The following is a 22160-nucleotide window of genomic DNA, read 5'->3' as shown; positions in this document are numbered from 1 at the left end:
GTGCAGGGGTGAGCTGGAAGCAATTAGGAAAGAACAACCCCTCAGTGCTACTTACAAGCATGAAGCAACAGTCATGACTAAAGCACAGTGAATCGGCGCCTGCCACAGCCAGCTGCCATTTCGAAAGTGCTGCTCCAACAGTGGTTTGTGGAAGGAAGCCTAAGATGGATAAATGTCTGCAGGAGCCCCAGGGACATGCAACTGCTCTAAGGACATTAAAAATAGCAGTGTGAATTCCTGCTCTGACACCACGGCTAGCAGACAGCTCCTTGGCCCCAAGTTAGTTACAAACTGATATTAAAAACCTGGGAAGCCCCTTAAAGTCTCACTCCGGGCCAGCCAGGCAGATCCCACAGGCTCCTTGGCTAGAAGCTGAATGCTGATGAGCAAAACCAAGAAGAGGGATATAGTTTGGGGATAAAGCAGAAAATGAATTTGCTGAATAGAAAGCTCTGCTTGGCCTCCTTAATCCTCGCAGGTTGGGAGTAATTGCAGTGATTCCATAAAGCTCAATCACAGAGGGTGCAGTGGTTAGATGGTCATGTCTTTGGCAGGCAGTGGTTCATATTAATAATGTTCCAGGCTTTCAAAAGCAGCCTGTATGTCTAAATCAATTACTTCCCGCAGCCCTTGTGTGTGGTAAGCAAGCAATGCTATCTCTTTCCTGAGATAAGGAAACCAGAAGGAACTGAAATCGTTACAACAGGAATGTGAAGCAGACAGGACAAGGGCCCCATATTTCTTTTGTTTAGAGTTGTGCTTTGAAGAATTTCTCCAGCCTGTTTCTCTTTCTCCTTTTATGTTATTCATTGTTATCTCTTCAGATTTCAAAAAGTGAGTTAAGCACCAGAAAATGTGCAGAGCTGCTGAAACACCACCTAAAAGGGCTCTGTAAGCCTTAAGAGCCCTACAAGGGCTTCACTACAAGAGAAACATTTCATGCTTTGGCCTTACCGTTTAAAAAGAGCATCAGATGATATTTGCAAAGAAAAACATGAAAACGACGCAAAATGCAAACTTCTATTTAGAATGAAAGCTGATACTCAAACATGTACCTGCAGTAGCTGCAATGTTGAATAAAGCATTCAACATTGACAGTGGTTTGATACTTGACATCATTTTATCTATGAAAAATATTAAACTTTTTCTATTAATCCTCAAAATTACTTCAAGGGAGGCAATTTAATAATGAGGACAATCTCTGTGGCTGGCCCAGTGTAAGACTTCCCAGGGGGCTTCCCAGGTTTTTAGGATCTGTTTGTAACTTGGGGCAAAGATCTTTCCACTAGCCTCCTAGAATGGAGCGAGATGTGTGCTTCTGAGGGGACTAAGAAGATTTATTCTCTTATTTCTTAGCAGCATGATTTGCTCAGCATTCCCACTGGACATGCCCATGCAGTTTATCCAAGGGTATCTTTGCTAAAAAGCACAGTGGATGGAATTCCAGCTCTACTGACGCTGATGGCAAAAACTCCCAAGTATTTTGATGAAACTCGCCTGGTATTAATTTCCTGAGTCACACTACAATTTTGGTCATTATTTTGGGGAAAAAATCAAAATCTGCACAATAACCTTTGTGACCAGATGGGAAAACTATTACAGTACATCTGTATGTAGTACATCTGGTATGGGGTGTCCATGCATGCAGTCTATAACTCAGGGGCATTATAGAATAATTCTCTATACTGTAGAGATATGTGAATCAGTATAGAAGCAATCCAACCGCAGTAGTACAGGCATCTACCCAGTCAAGAGTGTTTAAAAGTAGCTCAGATTTCTGTGTGCTTTGTATACTATGCAGTGAAGCTGTTCCCTCTCTGACAAAAAATATTTACATTAAGCCCCTTTTATCAGGACGATATGTAAGCTTAATTACAATGTAAACATAATCTTATGTTACAACAAAGACTTCTAATTGGATGTTATAAGAAAGACTTCTTTTACTGGTTTGCTACAAATCCACTCCACCTCTTCTTAGTATCTGTTCTGTGCTGGCAACAGATAACTTGGGTATTTTAAAAGCAATAGGATTTACCAAAAAATGTCCTTCAGCCCAGCATTATTTCTACTTTAAGTCAGAGACCTACAGAAAGAATTGAAAGATGAGGGTCTTTTCTATACTTTGACAAAAAGCCATGCTAAAAGTATTGATAAAACAATAGGAGAAAAATAAATCAAGAAATATCTCCAAAGTCTAGCATATAGGGTGTTTCATTGTTCCAAAACAATATAAAAGAGAAAGTTGGTACAGAGCTCAATTATTGCCTTGAGTGCAGTATCAGTATTGCTCATGTCTTCGAAGAACTCTCTGATTTTTCCCCTAAGTTCATAAAGCTGCTGTAGGCTGCCTAAGAACTGATAAAGAACTTCACTTTCTGAGGCTAAATGTGATGTCCACACCAGAAACAGCTGTGTTAGGAGGTTCTGACAGATTCCTGTTGTCCCAAGGGTCATTTCTTGGTGAGGTACATTTGTTCCTATCACTAAAATGCTGCAGGCAGAACCCTCAGCTTGCACAGATGCTTTGTGCAGACTTATCAGGGAGAATCCTGGGCATCCTAACCAAAATTTATGTCCTAATTTCAGGGGAATTATGCCATAAGCAGCCACTTCCCCACAATGTGGCTCTGGAATCTTCTAGCCCAGAAGAGTGCTTAAGCTGCTGAAGGTGTCGGTAAATCCAAGCAACCAGCATGAGCGCATGTGTCATGTAGGAAAACTCCAGAGGAGTTAGTGTCAGAGGGATCCTTTCCTGGTGTCCTGATTTTGTACCTAATCTTCTAATCTTTGATGGCACTAACTGCTGGAAATAGGGAGGACTGACCCTTAGAGTTGCTGCTGACAAAGGATGAAATATGGCAGTGGCACAGCACAGCAACAGAACTGCCAGTGCTGACAGGTCTTACAGGCTCTGTAGGCAGCATTTGAACCACAAATACAAACACTTAGTATTAAATGGAGTAGGGTATAAAGGTGAGGAGCTCAGACAGGAACAGGCAAGGTGCATAGGTTGATATGCACCCCAAGATATCTGCATATCTCTCTGTGAATTGATTTACATAAAACTTTTGGAAGTGCTAAATAAACCTACCACGTCAATACTTCTGCAACTGTCACCTGGAATGTCTGCATTCCCATTTTGGTTCTGACATTGATTCCCTTTTTGCCCTTGGTGAGACAATTAGCAGTACCAGGTTAGACCACCTGGATTCATGACACAGAAGTCCTTTTCTGCAAATATAGAAGGGTTGCAACTTGCTTTAATGTTTTCACTCATAAAAGCAAAATATTACAAGAATAATATATATCCTTCCTGCTCCCAGTTGGGTTAGGAGATTTCATGTTTTTCCAGTTCTTTGAAGATGTAAAGATTGACACTGAAATCAAGTATTTTTGGTAAGTTGCTTATATGCCATAAAGGCAGCATGATAATCAGAGATATTCTGCAAGGTGATCTATTACCTCATCTTAATGTAGTTTTTCTTAACAAGGTGTAGCTTATCTTGTATAACTGAGTGTTGGAGGAGGAAACATGGTGGGAATATTTTGGGTACTTCTATATCTGGTAGATCATAAGCCAAGACAGATATTTTTCTAGATAGGCTGTCATCTTCCTCTTTGTACTGGTCCCACTACTTTGGTATGTCTCATTCAAACAACCCTGCACTTGGACCACCACCTCTGCCTTTACCTCACTAATGTACTACTGTATCTCAAGCAATAAGAAAAAGATGCAGATTTTAGGGGATTTGAATAACATCACTTAAACTGCAATGACTCTCCTGAATACCTGAGGCAGTGTAGCCTTTCTGGAGCAACATTCTGTGCTCGGGATGATGCATACATGCAAGCAAGACAACAGTGTTCTTCCCTATAATGTACATTTGGCCAGCCTGATTCCACCTAGCTTGTGTGCTTCTGAAACAGTATTTTCAGATATCCACATGTGGGGATAAGCCCTTTGAAGTGTTAGATCAGATGGTCATGAACAAAACCCCGCGATCCCTCACACAAACTCAAAAATCAGTGAGAGATGCTCAGAGAGCACCTAAATCTCAGCTTTGGGAGGAAAAGCAGGAATAATGGTTTCAACAACAGCTAGAGAAAAAAGTTGCCAAATGCCCCTGCCATCCTCAACCAATCCCATTGCCCCGTTTCCTCTGTCAGGGGCCTCCCCACCCATCCTCAGTACACTCAGGGAACCTTTTCATGGGATTTTGCATATATGTGCACTTTCATATGTGTTATAGTTTCTTTCTAAAATATTCAAAACTTCTTTCAAGTCCCAGGTCTGTGCCAAATTCAGCATGTGTGAAGACCATGGACATAACATAGGAAACTGGATAAATTGATATTAAAGGATTTCAGTTTTCAGTACTAACATTGTGCAAGAAGTGCATGTCTCTAAAATAAGAAGGGGAATAGCATGCAATGGTGAACATATAAGAGCCTAAGCTCTAAGCTGGAAAACCTGACTCTTAGCAATTTTCCTCTGAAATTTTCACAATTTTGTGCTCCATGTCCTCTACTGTCCGTTCTACATCTTTACTCTTCTCACCTCAACAATGAATTTACCAAATTTATTGACTACAGTGTGGAATAGCCCCTACAGTACAACTTGCAAACCAAAAGGGTTTGTTTCTTTTTCCATATACATGAAATGTTCCATATGTAGAAATAGAGATTGGAAAAGGCTCTGTCAATCTGACTTCAGTTAGACTCAACCTGTCTTAATAAAATGTTTTAGAACTTTTTATTATTTTTGTTAGAAGAGACTTGCTTCCCATATGCAATTGCCGTGAGATTCCAAGACAGAGTTGTTACTACAACAGGTATCAGGTTTAAAGAGCTGAACATAAATGTTATAAAGGAAAGCATTATCTCTATGCACAAATGTATGCATGCATGGGGATATGTGTTGATGTGTAAGTGCATGTACATATATTTATCTGCATATATTCCTGGTTTTGTATACATGCCTCCCTCATCCTGCCATCACGGAGGCAGAAGGCAATTTTGAAGCTTATTTTAAAGCAAAATAAATTGCCTGCTGGTAATTCCATCTTCAAAATGTTCCAGTAAATTGTTTTGTTAAGAGTAACATCATTTTCATCTCACCTAATCATTATTTGTCTAAACAGTGCTTTCCTTTTAAAAATACATTGCTTTATACTACTGTTTTGCTGATTTATAAACTTCACTGCCCCTAAACTAGCAATATTGCAGAGCATGCTGATTACATGACTAGATTGGGTGTGACTATGCCTGAACTTCTTTCTGAAAATGAGGTCTGAGCTACAAGGATCTATTGTCCTCACCATGAGCGAAAACAAGGACACAAATAACACAGCTATTACCTATTTATGTCAATGAAAAAAATCTTGCTCACTTAAAAATACGTGTAAAATCCATGTGTTGCTTAAAATTACTTCTCCAAAAAGACATTAATTTTTAAATCCTTTGTTTTTCCCTCTAAGATACCAGGAAAGCAAGACTTTCAGGAAGGGGAAAGGGAACACTGCTCTTGTACACCTTCTGTGTGCATATGTTAACAAACAGGAGTTCACTGAGTGTGGCACATTCCTTTCAATCCTGCAAACACAGTTACCATTACTTCCCTAAGCCTGAGTGACCAGGACTCTACGTGCCCACTTCCACAGAACAAGAACCAGGTCCAGATATGTGCATTACATTAATTGTGCAGGATAGGGCACTAATCCTTACTCCAAAGCCCTTTCTTTCATACTGCAGCTACATCAAAAGTAGAATTGCAAGAGAGCACAGAAAAGCACAATCCAGAAACACATGGACTCACTTCTCAAATTCAAAGGCAGATGCAAATTACAAGCAATGAAAAATAGGAAGTGCTGCATTCAGCTTTCTGCCCTGGAACACCATGTAGTAAACTCCCAACCACAGCAAGCACAACACACAGGACTGTGTTTTCATGAAAGGCTTGCTCCAGCCTTCTGCAGCAGTTTGAACTGAGCTCTCAGTCAGGATATCTGCAGACTCTGTAAATTACGTGGATGATGTAATCTAGGTCAAACTATGAAGGAAAAAATCCATATTAATTTTTCTTTTCCCCAGCTCCTTTTTCATCTGTTTTACAAGATTTATTCCCTCCATAAAATTGTACAGTAGTTAAATTCTTAACAAACAGGATGTCTTGGTAAAAATAGTAGAGTAATATATCTACTAGGAACCTTAAAAATTATTATAATTAATGTGCTAATAGTTACAATAATATTAATAATAATAATAATGACAATGCATATACATTTATTTAACCAACTGGCATCTCTGGACTCAGTCAAGCACAGAGCAGAGTCTTCACCTCTTTTCCTACATATATTTGCAAAGACCATTTCACTGTACTTCATCACAGAGTTTTTGGAAACATTGTTTTTTTCCTGCTCAGGTTAAAAAAAAGTTTTAGTAGAATGTCCGAGGGATTCATTCAAATCCTTGACTATAGATTCCTAAAAAGCCAGGTATTTCACCTAAGTCAAAGACTATGTAATGCTTCTAGGGTCTACCGAGGAAACAGTAATGGACCATGGCATTTTAAGTAAAGACTTTCCACACACTATTCTGTTCTGCCACAGTTATCCGGTGGTACATCTTTCAACCAAACACCAGGTGTGAGATGCATTCCACATGAATTTACAGGCATACTCAGAATGCTGTAAGAGTTTCTGACATGATGTGTATGCATTTCCTTTTTTCTTTTTTTTTCCCAGGGATATCTGGAGTCGTCGTTGTCATTCATCGCATCTAGCAGCTTCCAATCTGACTTAAAATCATTCTTTGCCAATATGAAATATCTGCTGGTCATGATGCATGCCATTTCTTATCTCTGAAGATGTGAACGTGTGTTTCAGATGTACACAGCCCCATACCCTGCTATCTCTTAAGGGCAAGTTTCTGAAAAGTGCAATGGATAACAGGTCAATGAATAGCAATTTTTTTTTTTTTCTCACAAGAAAAAAACTGTTCTAGTAAAGACAAGATGCATTCAGGCACTTAATATACACAGATAGGAACAGTACATTGCATTACGAGACCTTTCCCACTCATGTGCCATTAACATTAACCAGAAGCATAAGATATTAAAGGCTTAGATGCAAAAGGAAGATGTTGCTGTAAACCACACACTAGACACCCAGACAGTTCTAGAAGCATCAGTGTGATACACAAACAGTATTGAAACAGAAAAAAAATATTGTACTGTATTCAGGAGGATCTGTTTTCCCAGGATGTTATACATGTAAATGTTTTATAAAAACAAGAAATACATATATCAAAATATATGGAAGAAAACAGAAATGTATAGTTTACAGTTAAGTGTCATCCACATGTTAAGGTATTTCTGGGATGCCTGCTGCTGCTTGTCAGACCTGCTTCAACATGACTAGGCACCTCAGGGAAGTTTTTTACATAAGACGAGTGGTAGAAGGGTGAAAGATGGAAAATCAGGGTGATAATGATGGCTAGCAGGGCAGAGTATGAAGCAGCTGACAATGGAAAACCAAGACAGTAGGAAGACCAGCACAGATAACAAACTCTTACTTTCTGTTCATGTATTTAATGTCCATGTGTGGTGGAGGTATATATCTACAGGTGAAAGGAATAATCTCAGATTTTAGGCATCGTAAGCATCAATGCCAATATATATATTCTTTATTTGTATAAATATAGATGTAGATATTCACATTTATAAGCCTTCTATGAGCCTTCTAAGATGCATATAATTGTTTCTACCCTGGAATGCTTAAAATTAAATGAATGGCAATTGCACTTCAGTAATGCATTCTACCAGAGAAATTAAAACTAAACTTGCCTATCAGGGGAAAAGGCAGGTGCTACATTATTTCTATCATGCCTCCAGTGGAAATCAGCTAAATGATTTCCAAATGACAGAAATTGTCTCAGTGACTTACTCGCTAATAATACTAATTTGAGTTAAAATCTGTTTTCTTATTGGTAATATCTGGAATTTTATTCTGCCTTCTTTGGAATACCGATACAGTACCAAAGACTTTGGAATAATAGAATGTGCAATAATTGAACTTTGAGATTATAAGTGTTATATTGAAGTCTCAAAAAAACTGTTAACTTCTCTCAATTAGAATAAAATATAATTACTTCTTCTTCCAGAGATTTCAGCTACAGATGCAGAAGTGTTAGAGAGGTATCCTCATTTCTGTCCTAAAATGTTTTTGCTGTCCTCCCTTAAAAGTCTATGTTGATTTAAAGTTCTTTTCCCTCACAAAATCTTTATGGTAGCTAGCTAGTATAGCTTTCAGATTTTATCTTGCCATATGTTTCAAGTTGTGTGCTTCAGTCTGCATCTGCGGAGTGTCTGCTACGGTAGGGCTACAACATCAACTCAAAACAATTGGGACTACAGTCTTTATAGTAATTACTCTCCACAGCTGTTGAAATCAGAATCTCTAAAAAAGGAACTTAAAAACTGTAGCTTCTCTCCCTCTCCCTCTCCTTCTTTATTTTTATCTGAGGCAAAAACAAGCACATCTTGATGGGGCTTTCTGAATTGAAAGATGGAAGCAGATTTTTTTCATGGTATAATATAAAAACACACTGCTTTAGAGTATGGAATAAAGGTACATCTGTCTTTAACCACGAGAGATGATTTAAAGAAAATCTTATGTAGAAAAAAATGTTATAGTGCAATACATCTTAGGTGTTAGAAGTCTCATTTGAAAATGACATTGACTAAGTTCTGCTTTTCAAAAAAAATTTGCTGGTTGTCAGAAACTGAAGAATTTATTAACAGCTAAAATCCTAGCAATACTGAGCTTGCCTCTCTTACGGTCTATGAAGGTATTGCCAACCTCTTTATCTCAACAGCTAGACATCAAAAACAAAATCAACCTGTCTTTCCAGTAAATATATCCAAGCACCTGCATCTCGTTAGATGTGGCACCACTACAATGATTCAGAAGCTATAGAGAAACATACTTACAGTATCAAGGAAGAGTTTGACCCTGCAGTTCACACAGAACTGCTTGATTAGACTAATTCATTCACAATCTGAGTGCAGTAGCCATTTTTATCTGTTCCAGTAGTGTTATTTTAAAACCACTGTAATTAAAATAGTATGCTCATAGGATTATAACAATGCTCAGTTTTAAGTGACCTCAGGAAGTCAAACACAGGATCTCTATTGAGGGCAGATCAGGTTGCTCACAAATTAGTCCAACCAGGTCTTGAAATCCTTCAAAGACAGAGACAGAACAGCCTTGTTGAGCAACCTGTTCCACTGCCTTACTGTCCTCTTGGGGAAAAAGTTTTTTTCTTGTATCCAGTTTGAACCTCTCTTGAACTCCTGTCCACTACCTCTTGCCCTCCCACCATGCTCCACCATTTGGAACCTGTCTCCAGCTTCTTGATCACCTCCTCACCTCTCCATATAAAGCTGCTATTATGTTTTCCCAGACCCTCTCTTCTCCAGATGGAACAAGTCCTCCAGTAATAATGTAAAAGCAAAAAGATACATACACATATGAAAAAAGCAGCAGTGATTGCATTTAGTATTATTATTGCTGCTAAAACACAACCAAAAGTTGGCATACTGTTCTGTTTTTAAAAAGGGAAAAGAATGTTCCTGCCCCAAATGATTGGGAGTGCAGATTTTCAAAGGTATTTAAGGAAACTGATTTCTATTAGATTTGGGGGAAGCCAAATATCTAGACAGCTTCAGATATTCGGCCTTAAAACACTGTAAGAAAACACTACTGTCACCACAACTGGAGTCCTTAAAGGTTCAGCAAACACAGGAACTTAAGCATTTGAGCAGCCACATCTGGAATACTTTCAAACCTACAAGGAGCACATGCATAAATGTTTTCAGACTATTAGCTAAAGAAAGGGAGTGCAAGAAAAAAAAAGGAAGGCAACAAATACAGGGGCAAAGGGTATGTATGTGATGCTCAGGAGTACATTTTTATGATAAACCCAGTTATTTTCTTTTTTAATGTGTTAACAAGTTGCCAAACAAATCTCACTACTGTGGTGGTGAGAAACTTCATTTCTAAATCTCAACTAAATCAAGGAGCAATGTCAACACTTCTGTGACTGCACTGTGTTAAAAAAATATACAAGGTAAATTGCTCTGGAGGAGTCTTAATCCATCCATGAGAACTGAATCTGAGTTCTTCTGTTTGTCTGGAGTTCAGGAGATGAACTCTGTCCTCTGGCAATACATTAGCAATGGCTCTAAGGTTCACTTTTCAATGAGTTCCTCAATACTGCTGAAATCCACCCCTTTCCTTTGTGCATCCCAAGGTTCAAATTATTAGAACTGTTGCTATAGCAGCATTGGGAATCTTCTTCAAATTAAAAAAAAGCATTTTGGTTTATTTTTTGATCTACCCAATGATTTTCTTGCATTTGACAAGGATGTTGCTTTTGATGGGAATTTATTCCATTCTCAGATATGTGTCAGAAGAATCTAGAATGTTCAGACAGATCTCTTCCTGTTACTTTTGTGCTATAAATTTAAAAATTAATAACTAGGAAATAAATGTAAATTATTTCCAAGTAATAAAATGTTATATCCTCATTTTATGAACATTAATGACAATTTAAAAAATGGTGAAGTTCAATCTGCCTAGGCAGACTCTAACATAACAATTCAGTTACCTAATTACATCATGATTACCTACAAAGTCAGCCACCTTACACATCTATATGTGGATGAAGTTACTCATTTTTTGCAGAATTTGCACCATGCGTTACACGGGCAGGAGTTGAGAAGCTAATTTGAAGACACTGAAAAAAAGAAGATGCACAGGAAACAATTCCTTTAAATTATTAAATATTTAAAATTTTGGGGAACGAAAATAATGAAATACTGAAGAGAAGCGGATATGCTTCTTTTATACAGCCTAAAGGGTAGACCATTAAACAATGTATTTTAATAATAAAGTTCACCTTAACTGAGTTTAAAAGAAATTATAGGCATTTTCTTTTTCCTCTTTTAAGCAATGTTGTACAACTTTCTCTCTCTAAATACATACATCTACATCAGTGTGAAAAATGTCCTAGGATGTAACAAACAAAAGTACATCTATCAAACTCCTGGTTTTTCTTCTTATCCAACTTCAGAAAAACACATTGAAGTGTACTGGGTCTGACCTGTGCACTAGATCCAAGGAGCACCAGTTATGAAAAATGTATATAAATACTTGCAAGAATAGAAGAAGTTGATTCTACTATGCTGGTAGTTTTTCCAGGGCTCATTGTTGCTTTTTCTAGTCTTCCAAAGTTTCCACAGAAGCCCATGGTTAAGGCACAGAAGTTGTGCAAGAGGGCTGCTGCAGTTTTTCTGTTTTGATGAATGTATCTCCAATTCTTAAAGCAAGATAGAAATCAAGTATTTAAATAACTGTAAGATTCTGTATTTGTTTTCAGGGACACTAGGAAGATGGTAATTATATGAAGCAAGTCTTACTCTTTCAAGGTCACTCCTCCCTACTCTGCCTGTGTATGTTTTCTCTCTAACTAAATGTAGACTGGAAGCACATGGAGAATAATAAATTATGGATAACAACTTTAATTCATAGCCCTCATAACTGAGAACCCTCAGTAATCTGCACTTACTCTCCTATGCAGCAGCAAACAAGCTATAAATCTTCTGAATGTTTTACTAATATGCCTCTCTTTTCCAGCAATCACAAGCAATGTCTCCAAAAAATAGTTGCCTTATTCACTCCCACGGTATTGTGGAACAGTTTGATAACCATGGATTTACCATTAGTGGAGAGTTCAAACACAGTTTTAATCTCAATGAAAATAGGAGGTTTTAGTTGGTTACTAGGGCACAAACTCATCTAAATCCTTTGCTTTGTTTACACTCCCAAACTATTTTTTTCCAAATAGAGGTTGATAGCATAGGAAAATTGGGAGGAAAATGAAACAAAGAATACATTAACAAAGTGAATACTGGATCAAATTCTTTGCATCTTAATTAAGCCATGATCTTGTTTAACAGGAAACTTACTTGGTTAAAAACCAGCAAAATACAGCCATTGTCTGGGGAGTATGGGAGGCACATTGAACAACCTGTGCAACAAGAAATTCCATTGAAACTTGCTTGTGACCTGGTGAGAGTGCTGCCAAAAGGACCTCTCTTGAAAGGAAGTGAATGCCACTTGGACTGCTAGAAACGGCATCTTGCCACCAAGCGGAACATGGCTAAAGGAAACGAATTCTGGTCTGCTGTGCATGTCTGCAACAGCAATGGCTGCTACTAGCTGGAGTACTGAGAGAAACACAACAGGAACTCAGAGCAGGTTAACTCACCACATACCTAGGGAATTTCATGGAGAGCATTTGCATCCTGTGGTAGCTGCATCTAGGCTAAAAGGCAATGAAAATGTACTACACACTCTTCAAAAAAGCTACTGCCCTGAATCAGCCAAGACTTCTTTCACTTTTAAGACAACAATCCAGGAAAGTTTTAATATAAATAAATTACAAGTAAAAACTCAATTTCATGTTGAGATATAAACTCTACAATAGCCCGTTTATTAAGATCAGCTCACATATGCTGCAGAAGAGTGTTAAGACCCCCTCAAACAAGCCATTGGAGTAAATTTGAATAACAAAAATAAATTATCTCTGGACAGAAATTATTCAAAGATTAGCTTAGCAAGCAAAGTATTATGTTCAATGATTTTTTTTTTTCCCCAAACCTACTATACTAAAATAAAATAGTTGTAGACTTAGGAATAAAAAAGACCGAAAACAGGAATGTGAGTTAGCAGGCATACAATATGTCTCTGCAACTGATTCTCACTACTCTTCAGCCTCCCACCAGCTGTAACTGAATCATTTTTCCAACTTGTTAAAGAGTGGATTATTTCTGAAGCTAATGTATCCTTGTTCAGAAGGCAAAGGAATTTCCAAACTTATTTCCAACCTACTCTTTCCGTTATATACATACACATATAATCATGTGTAGCCACTGCTGCTCTGTTCCATGTGTTCAAACAGTAGGAGTCATCAGTAACAGCAGCTGCTCTGCATGGGGAACATGATATCCTTCTGAAAAATCAAGACCCAATTCCTATAGCCACGAACAGCCTCAACACTCTGAATCACAGAGTCACACATTTCTGCCCATCTTTTCCCATGAATGTTCCACAAGGATCATGGTACTGTCCGTCTTCTGATCAGAACTTAGGGCTTCATGATGAAAAGGTCATAAGAACAAGTAATTATAATGGCTACTACATTAACTGTAGCAGTCACCCAAGCACCTGTACAAGAAAAGTACCTCTGTCCCCCATGGTTTCCACATAGTTTTGTCTATCTTCAATTTATTTACAGATAAATAACATGTCCTATAGATTGCATATGTAAGATCCCAAGGATGTTTTCATTAAAAAATAAAATCTAAATGACCTAATCATAACTTATTTCATTGCACACAGATAAAAATCACATTTAACCAACATTATCTAAAACTTCATGTTTCAGCAAGACTTATCTTCAGTAATGTCTTTGAACAAATACCTTGAGAGGGCAATCTGCTGTCACAGGAGGATAATGCACCCACTGCAAAGCCCCTGTGCCAATATATTTGCTCTCCTTCTGTCATCTCTGGCTCAGCCTTCTCCCTGCTCTTCATTCTGGTCCTTGTGGTTGGCAGCTATTGAAATAACAAAGACCACAGTATATGACTTGAATGCAAAGGAGATAAATCAGCATGCTGCCTGCCTCCTAACAATACCGTTTTCCAGATTATCCATGGCTTCTGCAAAGGCTCCACATATACTTTGGGAAGGACATGAAGGATTCAATAGCAAAGAGGCATTGGATTAAAAAAATACTCAAAATCAGACTTCTTAACATTTCTCAAAGAACTGAAGTGGCCCACTCGAAGAGTTTCCCTCAAGGACAGCTTATTCTCAAGCAACATTCAGAGGGAAAAACAAGATGTTAAAGATTACAGGGCATTATTAGCATTCATGGGACATTGTAGCTGTTCCTGACTCTTTTACTTGTTGATTCAGGAATTCAACACTTCATCCCTTGCCTCAGTTTCCCAATCAAACACAATATAAATAATGATACTGACATTCTTTCTTAAAGTGCTGTTGGAACTGTGCATGATGAGCACTTCATAGAAGCTGCGTGTAAGTACTATCATTCTCTTCTTTTTTTTTTTTCAGTTTAAGAGACACTTAGCTATTAAGTGAGATAGATGCCATTTCTAAGAACCTCTTAAGACCTCAGAATTTGGTTCATACAATACAAGAATTACATGGCTGTGCCATCCTCTGTGTCATCAAGTAGCATTTGACAACGCAACATTAATTTGGTAGGAGCTCAATTACAGGCTCAAATCCTCCTGGTTGCCTTTTAGAGGTTCTGCTTTTCAAGGGGTTCATCTCTCTCAAAAGAGATATGATTTGCAAAAAAGAAGATCACAATGCATGCAAAATTAGTTGCAGTGGTTCAAAAGAAAGTGGAACAGCAGCATTCACTTCAGTAACTGCATTTATGCCTCTCTAAAACTTCACCTCCATTCTCAGAAAACTGAATCTTCATACACTTCTGCTCTGTTTCATTGAAGCAAATTTTAATTTCCTTCCCCTTCTGACCCACAAAAGGACTTATAAAATGTCTACACTCTCTTCCCATTTCCAACTTCTTTCTTTTGTTTTGACCTTTTATCTATGTGAGAAAGCAACAACGCTGAAAGATTTATACTTAAAGAGTGGGGGAGTGAATGTGAGCAAGGTGCAGAGAACTGTGATTAATGCATCCAGTTTGTTTGTTTAAATAGATTTTACAACTGTCTTACAAAAGAACAGCAGGGGAAAAGTTTAGTTTGAGGATCAAATGGTTGTTCAGCATACATCTTGCACTTATAAACATCCTTATCCTTGTACAGATGCATCTTCATATCTTGGACTACATATTGAACATACAATTTTGTTGGTGAATAAGTGGCATGACCTCTGTTTTGTGTATGTCATTATCTATTAATGAAGTGGTATAAAGCCTGTTCCCTTGTAGTTACTATGTAACATCTTTAGCATAGGGTGAATTAAAAAAAATACAAAACAGAAGAGAAATTCAAACAATGTGTCAGAAGCACTCTGCAATGAACAAGACCTGTTGTATGTTAGCCCTGAAAGGCAGCTCACACCTACCCAGCCACTTGCTCACTCCCCACAATGGGACTGGGGAGAGAATCAGAAGGGTAAGAGTGAAAAAACTTGTAGGCTGAGATAAAGACTGTTTAACAGGGAAAGTAAAAGCCATATATGTAAGCAAAGCAAAACAAGGAATTAATTCACTACATAACACGGACAGGAAGGTGTTCAGCCATCCCCAGGAAAGCAGGGACCCACCATTTGTAAAGGTGATTTGGGAATACAAACACTATTGTTCCAAACATCCCTCACTTCCTCTTTCTTCCCCAGCTTTACATACTGAGCATGATGCCATATGGTGTGGAATATTCCTTCAGTCACTTGGGGTCTGCTGTCCCATCCATGTCTCCCCACAACTTCTTGTGCACCCCCAGCTCCCTCACTGGTGGGGTGGTGTGAGAAAGAGAAAAGGACTTGACACTGTGCAAGTACTTCTATCAGCACTGTTTTGGTCAAAGATCCAAAACACAGCACCATAGGAACTACCAGGAAGAAAAAAAACTCTATCCCAGCCAAAACCAGTACAAGGGCTATAGGTGCATTTCCAAGTAACAGGAGAATCCCGTGCTGCTGAGCTCAGCAAGCAGTGAGTAGGTGATTGTTGGTGGGAATTAAAACCAGAGCTAAGGGGTTCTTGATCTTCCTTTTCTTCAGAGGAAGGTGCACGGAAAAAAAGTGGGGAGAAGAACTGAATGGTAGGTTGGAGGCTGCTAGGCTGCAGACAGGCAGAGAGGGAGAAACCTACCTGTGGGGTAAGACTAATGACTGAGGGTGGGGGGACAGACCAAGAAATAACAGAAATAGGCACACATATGAACTGAGATTGACAGAGAAAAGAAACAGAAATAGTAGGATGAAGGAGAAACATCTTGTCTGTGAGACATGGGAGACTGTTTGGCAATGAGTGAATAGGGTGAACAGCAAGTCTGCAAATAAATTAGAACTCTGGATAGCAGAGTCAAGGGAATAAATTGTGCTCTGAAAAATGTCATAGACTTAAAAAGTTAGATCAAATGTAAGCCAGAATAGTAGAGAGATCTTGATAAATCTGCTCTAAGCAAAACAGGTAGACTCCTACTAACTGCAAACTTTCAGAACATTAATGCCAGGGAGGTTTGAACCCTTTTGACTGCCATTCCTAGCAAAGAACCATTACACACATCCTGAGAGAATGTGAATCTGACCTTGAAATCTACAATGTGCCTGTGAATCCATCTCTTGCAGAGTGTGATCCTGAGACAGCTGATAACAATTGTCTTCCAGCCTTTGAGTTGCAGACTGCTACTAAATAGATTGGCAAAATATTAGTTATCCATCCTTATCAGAAATTCTCAGCACTCCATATAAAAAAAAAAAAGCCCTTGCAACACTGCTTCTATAATTGCACTGATTATTTTAGCCACTGGAAACACACGGGGCAGCTACATTGAGCCTCTCTCACAAGGATGCGCCAGTAATTGGTATTACCTTCTAAACTGTGACTCAGCACTAGTCCCTAATCCAACAACCTGTGGTTACATCTTCTGCCAACATACAATGCCATAAATCTCCTTCCCAAAGACATCTTTACAATTTCTTGAAGGTAATTACAAGTTCATTTTTATGAAAATACATCCCCTATTATAATTTCTGCAAATCAAAAGGCTTTCTTCAAGTTTGATTTGACTTTTTCTACAATTTTTTTTGCTTTAGCATAAAAAAGAAACATGTACAACAGTTTAATGTATTCAACTGAGCCAGGATGATGTACAAGAAAAACAATTTTCTTTTCCTTCAAAACACATTTTGCTCATCCTGTCTAGTTTGTCTGTAGCAGGAGCTCTTCCTTGTTCCAGAACAGCAAACCTATTTAAAGAGAGTCCAAGCACTTCAGAGACTTTTGTTCTAATGCAACATACATATTATATCATAAGCATAATTCCTACATGGCTAATTCTCGCAATCCATGTGCTATCCCTCCACATCTTCAAGTATGTTGGCACATTTCTACCGATTTAATGAAACTCTCTATTTTCAACAGTTTCAATCACAGCCTCCTTTCCAAGGGCTAATATCACCTTCTGAGGAACCAGCATTACATACATAAGAGAGATATTCCAATACTGTTCCCTCAAGTTGTGTTGCAATCCAAACAGCCTGGTCTTGAAAACCATTCCATCTTTGAACATTTAAAAATATAATTTACAAAACTAGCCTAGACACGGGTATCCAGATAAATGACAGAAGATCAAATACATTTTTCCAGGGATCTGACAACACATGGCTCTGAGGAACACATGACCAACTGGTGGCCTTTTCACCTCTTGAGGCAAGCCTATTCCTGCCTTGGGTAACTGGCAGACTGGAAAGAAGCAATTCCTTTCATTTACTTAGGAATTGCTCTTCCTAATCTACAAGTGCTGATGTAGCACAACTGGGGGCAGGCACACTGCAGTAAAGGTTGCAAGGAAGAAATCACAACTCTGGAACACAGACAGTGGATTTATTTTAATGGTTCTGCGTATGGCTACATTAAAATAAAAAAAGCATAATTGGGGTAACTGGCAGACTGGAAAGAAGCAATTCCTTTCATTTACTTAGGAATTGCTCTTCCTAATCTACAAGTGCTGATGTAGCACAACTGGGGGCAGGCACACTGCAGTAAAGGTTGCAAGGAAGAAATCACAACTCTGGAACACAGACAGTGGATTTATTTTAATGGTTCTGCGTATGGCTACATAAAAATAAAAAAAGCATAATTGATTTTCTGCTGATGCTCTCCTCCCAGTTAATGAATGAAAGCTGCTTATGTTAAAAGTCATGCAGCATGATAAAGTCTGCTACTACTATCAAGACTGTAAAGAAAAACTGATTATTAGGGTCTGAGGCAATACCTGTCACATAAGGAAAATGCCCAGCTTTGGGATGTGCAGAGTCCAGTGTCCTAGCATTGAAAAACAGTGTGAACCTGGTACTGACTCTCTATTTTAATCCCTCCTTTCCAATTCTCATTTTATTGGCATCTCTTATTTTCTCATTTATCATTTGCATCTCTCAAAGGAGCAGTACTTTGAAGGAGCTGAACTCTGCAGTATGATGCATGTGCTCCACTCAACACTAACTCATCAGTTTTCAACACTTGATCAAGGTTCTTTGGTTTGCCCAAGACAAAAAGGGAAGAAAATTGCTTCTGCAGGAAAGGTAACAAATTTCCTTTGGTCCAAGTTTAAGTTCTGAGTAGGCATGAAAGGCTCTGAGCTGTCTTTGTCCTGTCCATCTTCCACAGAGGCCTACAGGTTTGCTCAATTTTCACTGATTTTCTTCAGCCACAGGCGGACCTAAAACCAAGTGGTCTCCAGGTGGATAAAGTGCAGACTCTGTTCCATTTCTTGCACCCAAACTTTCTGTAAAATAAACTTCACTTCTTTCCATCCTTACTTTCACTGCTATTTTCATAACGCAAAGGAGAAAATCTACAACATGCTCTGAATAGGTTACCTCCACTTTTCTCCCCTTGGCTAGGTTTGAAAGTTAAGCATGAGCACACTAACTAGTACAGGCAGGAGCATTTCACTGAATTGACAACCAGCCATGCTTCTGATCTTTACATTTGTTTTTACTACCTTTCTCTAACCAACAGAAATATAAACAGAGTAGTTTCAGTTTGGGAGGTTGAGGATGAAATCTCAGGAACTCTGAATCCTTTCTTTTGATCACCATTGGTTTTTCAAACAGATTAGGAAATCTGTTCATATCTCTAGGGTTCAGTATCTTGTCCAGTGTCAGAGGCTGCCAAGCACTTAATGCTCTCACAGAATCCGAAATCCTCAAATGAAAGGCAGGACGAAGGTGAAAGCTATTTGAGTACCTATCTTATAAAATACCATGATTTAAGGCTTAATCAGACCCCCAGATTAAAAATTGCACAGTATCAGTATTCTGATTAGATTTGATCAAGAAGATTTTAAAAATTATATAGCTCATACAGAAATCAGGAATCCACATGAGAATTTGATTTTCTTTTACGGAAATCAGAGATAGCCCCTGTAAAAAAGGAAGTCAAAATTAATTTTTTAATACAGTGCTAAATAGTCTTCCACTGTTGGTGCAGGTGGGGGTGCCTGTGGCCATGTCCATTGCTGCTCTGTCAGATTATTCTCCGCTAGCCCCCCAGCAAGGGCACTCCGTAGGGAAGGATCCATCTCTCAATGCTTCCAGAGGTCCCATTTGCACTATTTCACACTTCAGAAACTGAAGGCTCCTCCTAATGCTGTTTCAACACTAGCACCTGCCCCAGCTCATCTGATGCCACACAATCCCTGAGTGATTGCATATTGTCTCCTGACTGGCAGCACGGCACCAGGGATAAAAGGAGGCTGCTGGCCAGAGCGGGCCTCCATTCTCCTCTGTTGCTCTGCCAGGATGTTGTCTGCACTTGCTTTGGCAACATGAGTAGAACGGGGTAACAGAGCCCCAGATTTGGAAACTGGGGCAGATTATGCCAGAGCTGACCTTGCAAGAATCAAGCTAGTCCAAGTCCCAGACTGAAGTGACATCAAGGGAACAGATGGGGAACTGCTTCCAGGTGAGGCTGGCACCAACACCAGCTGCACTCCACTCCTTTGTGAACAGCCCTGCGGAGAGGCTCCTCAGCCCAAGAAACAACTTCACAAGCCAGGACTTGGCTGAGCCCTTCTGGGAACTGTGCTCTGAACCACTTGAGACTGCCAGTGTGTAGGACGGACTCAGGAGAGGCCAGCTGCTGGTAGTGTAAGGAGTTGTCTGGATCCATCCAACAGGGCAGAGAAACTCAGTGACATCCTAATAAATCACATGACACTCTGCTCTTTCTTGCTCCTTCACAGCACGCCAACATTTCAAACCAGATGTTGTAGAACTGCTTGCAGGATATTTCTGGCAGAATGCAACATGTCTTGTCCAGGATGCTCCTTAGTACAGGAGACCCATCAGATCCTATATTATTAAGGTATTTTCCTGTTACAGTCAGGGACTGTTAATGACTAGAAAGCATAGAAAGTCAAAGAATTTAGTTTCATGGACACTGAGAAAAGGGAAAGCAGTCTAATCATTTTAGCAAAGCTTTGTATTACAGCTATTTTACTTCAATACGTATCAGTGCTACTCTTCACACTTGTGAATCTCACTGGATATTCATAGAAAAATAATTCTTTTCCCTCATAAGTGGCTTTTGTAATGGAAAAAAGAGACCTGAAATCTGAAAACTGATCACTTTTACCTACCTCAAACCTTTATAAAAAAGGCAGAGGAAAAGGCAAGTAGGTGTCCAGCAAAGTTGATGCATACTGGTCCAGCCTAAAGAACTGGATTGCTTTTTCTCTTTATGTAGTTCTCAATCATCATCAGCTAATGTGACTCTTGTCTATTTTGTGCATAAAACCTACTTGTAGTCTAAAAATTTTGTTTTCTTCATGTTTGTTAAGTCAGAACACAAACTTTTAAAGACAACCAGCTATTCTTCAAACTCCTTACTCTCATGTTCCACTTGTATTTTATGAAAATTTCATCTCAGCTGAAAGCATTCTGGGTGTTTTGTATATAATACAAGTGTAATGTTATTTTAATGAATGTTTGTACAGTACTGGTCCTTTAGTTACATTATGCAAAAAAAAAACTGGACACGGGTAATAGGAAAATAAGTTTGTTTCAGGAGCCTAATTGCTACACTGATGACAGTAATAACAACTCTGGCAGGCATTTGCTGATGTTTTGGAGTAGTATGATTTTTGCAATGAAGAAATACTGAAAACACAGATTCCAGGTATTATTCTTACTGTAATTTGTCAGGGGTTTTTTATTTATTCCAAATATATGGGTCTTGTTTACTTAGTCAGAGACAGCCACATTTGCAGATACCTACAGAAACCCTGGTTAAGTAGGCTTTCTTCTTTGCTACTATTGGTCGCAATTTGCCTTTATGCCAGCTCTGGTTTTTGACCATTTTCTGTGTGTCCTGCATATTCTGTTTCAAATACTTTACAACCTAGAGACACTTGACCGTGTACAGCTGATCCAATTCAGAAAGACTTTGCTGCCAGTTATCCTCATGTGCCAATACTGAGCAATGCAAAACAATTTGTGACAGACGAGCATTCATCTACCACAGATTCTACTGCAATCAAGCAAAATCAGTGAAAGACTCTGCTTGACTTCAGCATGTGTTGGCTCAGATTTGCAGAGCCTGGTGTTTAAAGTATTCAAGGTGCATAAGGGGACTGGAAGCACCTTGTGGATTTCTCCAGTGTCATAAAACATGAGCCAAGTCCCAGATGATTCACTAAAAATTCCTGTAGCTGTGTTGTAACCAGCAGTATGGATTACTATATGCTTAACCCTTGATGTTAGATAATGCTGAATCACATCTTAACACAATCATCTATACCCACACAGGTCTCTCCTGAATTAAAACCTTTACCCCAGCAGTGCCCAGCCAAACTAACAGAATCAGATTTGCAGAAATGCAAGGATGGACATTGCATTCAATACTTGTCTCACAATTCAAGGGTAGTTTCAACAACAGGTTTCCCCTTTGCAGACTGTATTTTGAGTGCTGAGCCAAACCAGCCTGCAAAGTTTCCTTGAAATAATATTAACAGTCCTCCACTCACTATTAACCACAGATTAAATTACCAGGAGCATTGTGCTCTATTAAACACTATTCTCTACTATTCTTGCTAGAAATTTGCTTCCAAAGTGTTTTATGCACCTGTTGTAAAAGGGAAATGACGTTTCAGCTTAACAAAAACTCTTTGTTATTATGCACAACCACTATTAATGGATTACACTTTTAATCCACTTTGTCACATAAATAGAAAATCTATGGTTTGATAGGATTAAGCATTTAACAAAGTATTATTATTATTGCTTTTCAAAAACAGTTATTTTCTACTAAAATTTTTTTGTACTAGTAAGTGTTTTAACTTGTTCAAAATAAATGTTTATTTTGGT

At 38.6% G+C, this 22160-nt stretch overlaps 1 long non-coding RNA gene across 1 annotated transcript; it reads right to left on the bottom strand.

Moving 5' to 3' along the window:
* Positions 1-549: 549 nt before the first annotated feature.
* LOC108446127 lies at positions 550-17701 on the bottom strand. Its single transcript, XR_001861239.1, has 2 exons — positions 13546-17701; positions 550-6927 (listed from the first exon to the last, which is right to left on the bottom strand). It is a non-coding gene; the product is annotated as an uncharacterized LOC108446127 (long non-coding RNA).
* Positions 17702-22160: the final 4459 nt, after the last annotated feature.

The sequence above is a fragment of the Corvus brachyrhynchos genome, unplaced genomic scaffold (genome assembly GCF_000691975.1).
Source record: "Corvus brachyrhynchos isolate BGI_N302 unplaced genomic scaffold, ASM69197v1 scaffold3, whole genome shotgun sequence".
NCBI classification, from domain to species: domain Eukaryota; kingdom Metazoa; phylum Chordata; class Aves; order Passeriformes; family Corvidae; genus Corvus; species Corvus brachyrhynchos.
Note: the sequence above shows the minus strand (reverse complement) of the source record. Positions and strands in the feature narration are given on the sequence as shown.